Consider the following 6,375-nt stretch of genomic DNA (forward strand, 5'->3'; position numbering starts at 1 on the left):
TCTTTCTTTCTACTGCTTTTCTTTTGACCCAAGTGGTTAGATCTGCTGGGGCTTCTTACTCTGGAGTTTATTGGGCCACGGGGAGACAGGAATCTATCCAGAGGCTAAATATAAAGCCAAAGGCCATCAATTCCCATCTGTACCCAAGTGTTTCCAAATAGGGACTTTTCTCCCTTCATTACAGAATTAATACAAGATCACTTGCAAATAAATTAGAAACCACAGATAAGCAACAAGAAGAAATATTTGATATAATGTTTTATTATTTTCCTCAAAAATATGAAAAGGTAAATAAAATACATTCTAAATATTTGCTTCTGTCACTAAAACCTGCTGCTGCACAATTTGTAATGGTTGTAGACTGTTTTGTTGGATATGGGTGTGTGTGCGTGTGTGTGCATGCACGCACCCCAGAAAGGATGGAGGGGTGGCTGGACTGGGAGGGATTGGGGAGCTAATCCTTTTGTGACCCCAGGAGATTCTTAAATAATTGGAGGGACAATGATTGATGACGGAGGGTATTGAAAATACCAGTGATGGCCTGGAGGTGAGAAAGGGACCTGGAAAAAACTCCTGGTAAGGGGAAGTCAGGGGAAGCTGAAGCACCAGCAGGAGGAAGAGGACGGACAGGTTTGGAAGTGCAGCCTGCCTGTCTGGAGGTAGAGCATACTGCCTGGAGGTAGAGCATACTGGTTTCAGAGTCCCAGCAGGACTTTAGGTGCCAAGCTGGCCCTTTTGTTGCCATAACTTTGAGCAGTTAAGGACCTTCCTTCTTCTTTTCCTTGACTGTAACAGTATTTTCTTCCCAGGAGAGTTGTGAGGGGTTTGGTATCTATTAAGCATTCTATAAATGCTAGCTATTATTATTACCAAGTGCTAAAGATATGGTCCTTTGTGTGCTACTGTGCTTAGTAACAAGAGGCCATTGTTACGTATTACTGGGCCACCACTGGAGGGTGAGGGATCAAAGGACGCCTGAGGATCCTAAACGTGAAAGCCCCTCAGGAGGCTCCAAGGCTCCCTAGCCAGGAAGGCTTTTATGATGATTATTAAACAATAAGCAGGGGCCCAATTCCAAACTTGGCCCAATCACCCACCCCTTCCTTCTCTGGAAGGGGTCAATAGTCCCCCTGGGGCCTTGGCAGGAGAAGTTTAAAGATCCAAGTTGGGGACTTCCCTGGTGGACCAGTGGTTAAGAATCCACTTTCCAATGCAGGGGACGCTGGTTCGATCCCACATGCCAGAGGGGCTACTAAGCCTGTGCTGCAACTACAGAGCTTGCGAGAGAGCCACAACTAGAGAGCCCGCACCACAACTAGAGAGAAGCCCACACGCCACAACAAAGAGCCCTTGCTCCGCAACGAAAGATCCACATGCCATAACGAAGATCCCCCATGCCGCAGCTAAGACCCGACACAGCCAAAAAGAAACAAAGAAAAGATCCAAGTGGACCTAGGCAAAAGCTACACACAGAAGCTGGGCCAGGTGAGAATGTTCTCCCCTCTCCCCACACCAGCACATAGCATGTAGGTCTCCAGATACAGGCGCGGGCAAAGAAAGAGTGGAAGGTGCCACCATGAGCACTCCCCCACCCCATGCCTCCTTCTCTCCCCCACCGAATTTGACAGACTGTGCCTAGTACGATGGGAAAAAGAGTAAGTTACAGAGGGTCTCTAAAAATAACCTTTTCTTGCTACAGAACTCAAGTGAATGAGCTGAACCAGCAGTAGGAGGGATGAGATTAGACTACAAGAGGAATTTTATTTACCTACTGACAGTAATGTTAAGTGGGCTGCTTATAGAAAGGTTAGAAACCTCCTGTCGGAGATCTGTAAGAATAATAATAACTACCTGGTTAGGTGCCTGGTGCCTGGCACATTAGCTCACCACATCCTACAACAATCCCATTTCAGTGCTATTATCATCCCCAAATGAAGAAACTGTTTTCAGAGTTGGGGAAGCCACTGGGCCAATATTATTCAGCAAAGTAAATGGCAGGGGGCAGAACCTCCATCTAGTGGACAACTCTGCCTCTTGGACACCCACCTTCAAGGAGGGGCTGAGCGGACCCACGTTAGAACCTCCCCCAGTGCCTCTCAAGGATTCTTGTGTTTAATTTGTAGTGTCTGGTAACTCCCATAAATTTGTGTCACCTAGGGTTACAGATGGATGTGGAGGCTGTTTGTCACTGGCTATCATCACCTGGGAGCTTCCAGTGAGTTACAGATAGGGCTCAAAAGCCACTCAGCAGAAGTCCCTAGTGTGCTCTCTTCAGGGCCAGGGGCTTTATTAAAAAAGGGTGCCATCTTGTGTGGGGTGCTCATCTGCGGGGAGGGGGTAAGGAGGTAGGAACTGCACAAGCATCGCCCTTCATTCTTTTTTCTTTAATTGACAATGTTTCAGGTATACAGCATAGTGATTCAGTTACGTATATTATATATATATATATATATATATATACACACACACACTGTTTTTCAGATTCTTTTTCATTATAGGTTATTACAAGATATAGTTCCCTGTGCTGTACATTAGGTACTTGTTGTTTATCTATTTTACACATAGTAGTGTGTATCTGTTAATCCCAAATTCCTAGTTTATCCCTCCCCCCCTTTTCCCTTTGGTAACCATAAGTTTGTTTTCTATGTCTGTGAGTCTATTTCTGTTTTTTTTTTTTAATTTATTTTATTTATTTATTTTTGTCTGTGTTGGGTCTTCGTTGCTGCGCGCAGGCTTTCTCTAGTTGCGGCGAGCGGGGGCTACTCTTTGTTGCGGTGCGTGGGCCTCTCATTGCAGTGGCTTCTCTCATAGTGGAGCATGGGCTCTAGGTGCGTGGGCTTCAGTAGTTGTGGCACACGGGCTCAGTAGTTGTGGCTCATGGGCTCTAGAGCACAGGATCAGTAGTTGTGGCACACGAGCTTAGTTGCTCCGTGGCATGTGGGATCTTCCCGGACCAGGGATCGAACCCGTGTCCCCTGCATTGGCAGGCGGATTCTCAACCACTTGTGCCACCGGGGAAGCCCTCTATTTCTGTTTTGTAATCCGTTTTGTAAATAAGTTCACTTGTATCATTTTTTGATTCCACATGTGATATTCTATGATATTTGTTTTTCTCTGTCTGACTTACTTCACTTAGTATGATAATCTCTGGTCCATCCATGTCGCTGTAAATGGCATTATTTCATTCTTTTTTATGGCTGAGTAATACTCCATTGCATATATAGCACATCTCCTTTATCCATTCATCTATTGATGGGCATTTAGGTTGCTTCTGTGTCTTGGCTATTGTAAATAGTGCTGCTATGAACATTGGGGTGCGTGTATCTTTTCAAATTAGAGTTTTTGTCTTTTCCGGATATATGCCCAGGAGTGGGATTATTGGGTCATATGGTAACTCTATTTTTAGCTTTTTAAGGAACCTCTACACTGGTTTCCATAGTGGTTGTACCAATTTACATTCCCACCAATAGTGCAGGAGGGACCATTCATTCTTTTTTTTTGTTTTTCCGTCACACCTTGCAGCATGCGGGATCTTAGTTCCCTGACCAGAGATTGAACCCGTGCCCCCTGCAGTGGAAGCACGGAGTCTTAACCACTGCACCGCCAGGGAAGTCCCTCATTCTTAACTTTGTAATTCTCATGCTTGGGATTCCCAGCAGTCCACATCCCCATTTTTATAAATGAAGACACAAAGCTTGAAAGATATAGGCATGCAGGTCTCTGAGCAAGAAACACAAGTGGCCAGAAAGCATATGAAAAGGTGTGCCTAACCTCATTTGTGATGAGGGATGTCTTTGGGTGTGGGGAAACAGGTGGTCTCGTATACTATTGATACGGGGTATAAATCTTATGACCTCCTTAGCAAATAATCTGGCAATATCTACTGAAAATTTAAATTTGCATATCCTTTCATCCAGCAATAATACATCTAGGGATTTTTTTTTTAAACAAGGATTTTCTTTTCTTTTTAAAAATTATTTATTTATTTATTTTTGGCTGCGTTGGGTCTTCGTTGCTGTGTATGGGTTCTCTCTAGTTGTGGCGAGTGGGGGCCACTCTTCGTTGCGGTGCGCAGGCTTCTCATTGCGGTGGCTTCTCTTGTTGCAGAGCACGGGCTCTAGGTGCGCGGGCTACAGTAGTCGTGGCACACGGGCTCAGTGTTTGTGGCTCATGGGCTCTACAATGCAGGCTCAGTAGTTGTGATGCACGGGCTTAGTTGCTCTGCGGCATGTGGGATCTTCCCGGACCAGGGCTCGAACCCATGTCCCCTGGACTGGCAGGCGGATTCTTAACCACTGCGCAACCAGGGAAGCCCAAGTTTAATTTTTTAAACACATTTGTAGGATAAATCCCTAGATGTAGGACTTCCCTGGTAGCACAGTGGTTAAGAATCCGCCTGCCAATGCAGGGGACACGGGTTCAAGCCCTGGTCCGGGAAAATCCCACAGGCTGCAGAGCAACTTAGCCCATGCATCACAACTACTGAGCCTGTGCTCTACAGCCCGTGAGCCACAACTACTGAAGCCCTTGCGCCTAGAACCCGTGCTCCTCAACAGGAGAAGTCCCCGCTCACTGCAACTAGAGAACAGCCCATGTGTAACAACCAAGACCCAACACAGCCATAAATAAATAAATAATTTTTTTTAAAAAAAAGTTTTAAGGTACATTGCAGAATGGAATACTACACAGCAATAAAAAAGAACAAATGTTGATACATGTAAATGGATCTCAAGGGTATTTTGCTGAGTGAAAAAAGCCAGTCTCAAATGATTCATGTGTACTGTATTAGTCCCTTTATATATTATTCTCAAAATGACAAAATTACAGCAATGAAAAGTAAGTTAGTAATTGCCAGGAGTTAGAGATGCTGCAGTTGGTGGTTGGTGGATGTGGCTGTAAACAGGTACTATGAAGGAGATTTCTGCAGTGTTGGAATAGTTCTGCATCTCGATTCCAGTGGTAGTTACAGAAATCTGCACATGTGATAAAATGACATTAAACTATATACGCACATTGTACCAACATGAGTTTCCTGGTTTTGATATTGTACTATAAATAAGTAATTTGTAACTATTGGGGGAAACTGATTGAAGGGCACACTGGAACTTTCTGTACTATCTTTGCTACTTCCTGTGAATCTATAAGTATTTCAAAAATAAATTTGAAATTACATTTATAGAGCCTCATATGTAGTATGAGTCCACCTCTGTAAAAAAATTTAAAAGCAGTTATTATTTGAGAAATAATATTTGAGAAAATATTATATATTTGAGAAAACTGATGTCCAGGATAAGGCTCGATTGTCAAAGTCAGCCTGTATTCTTGACCACCACATCATACCATATGTATATTTATATATACAATATTTACATTAAAAAGTTTGGACAGGGCTTCCCTGGTGGCGCAGTGGTTGAGAGTCCGCCTGCCGATGCAGTGGACACGGGTTCGTGCCCCGGTCCGGGAAGATCCCACATGCCGCGGAGCGGCTGGGCCCGTGAGTCATGGCCGCTGAGCCTGCGCATCCGGAGCCTGTGCTCCGCAACGGGAGAGGCCACAACAGTGAGAGGCCCGCGTACCGAAAAAAAAAAAAGTTTGGACAGACACGCAGCATTAGTTATGGTAGTTATTTCTGGGAAGGTAGAATTAGGGAAGGGGGCTTTAATTTTCAGCTCTATAGGTTTCTGTATTGTTTGACAATAAACATGACTTTAAATCAGACAAAAATATTAAAAGCTAAAAAGGTAAATCTACTGTGGTACCCCCTCTTCCATGTCCTAATAATGGATCTGGGTTACTCTACAATAGTCACAATATTATTCTGAAAGACAAAGCTTGGCAGGTGGGCCCCCAGCCTCTGTTAGGACGTCCCCCTTTCCTCGCCCTATTTTGTGTTCATATCTTTGATCATTCTGCCTCTTTTGGGCTCAATCATCCCTCTAAATCTGTGTGGATCCTGGATTGTACGTGCGGCTGGATGCAGAGGAAGGTCACCGTTCCGGTTGGTCCCCGGCCCCACCTGGCGGGAGGGCTGCAACTGCCCCCAAGGCGGCACTGGGGACAGGACGGTCGCAGGCTGTAGGGAGGGGCCTGGCTGTAGGTGCCGCTTTCTACTCGCGGCTGAGGATGCTCAAAACCAGTCCCTCCTCTCAGATCCCGCATGCCTGTTTCCCATTGGCTAACTTTTACTGGAACAAGAACGTTTCCAAAAGAATGCTTCTAGGGCATCGGTAAAAATAGATATTTAAAAAGTGATAATGTTCACGCAGAGCTTCGCCGCCAAATCCCAATTCTTTCCTGAGAGCAGTGTTAACGTTAAAAGGTCGTGAGACCGTACGTAGCATTAAAGTTCGTCTGCTTTCTGCTTGAAACACGAGC

This window comes from Lagenorhynchus albirostris, chromosome 3, assembly GCF_949774975.1.
Source record: "Lagenorhynchus albirostris chromosome 3, mLagAlb1.1, whole genome shotgun sequence".
Taxonomy (NCBI): Eukaryota; Metazoa; Chordata; class Mammalia; order Artiodactyla; family Delphinidae; genus Lagenorhynchus; species Lagenorhynchus albirostris.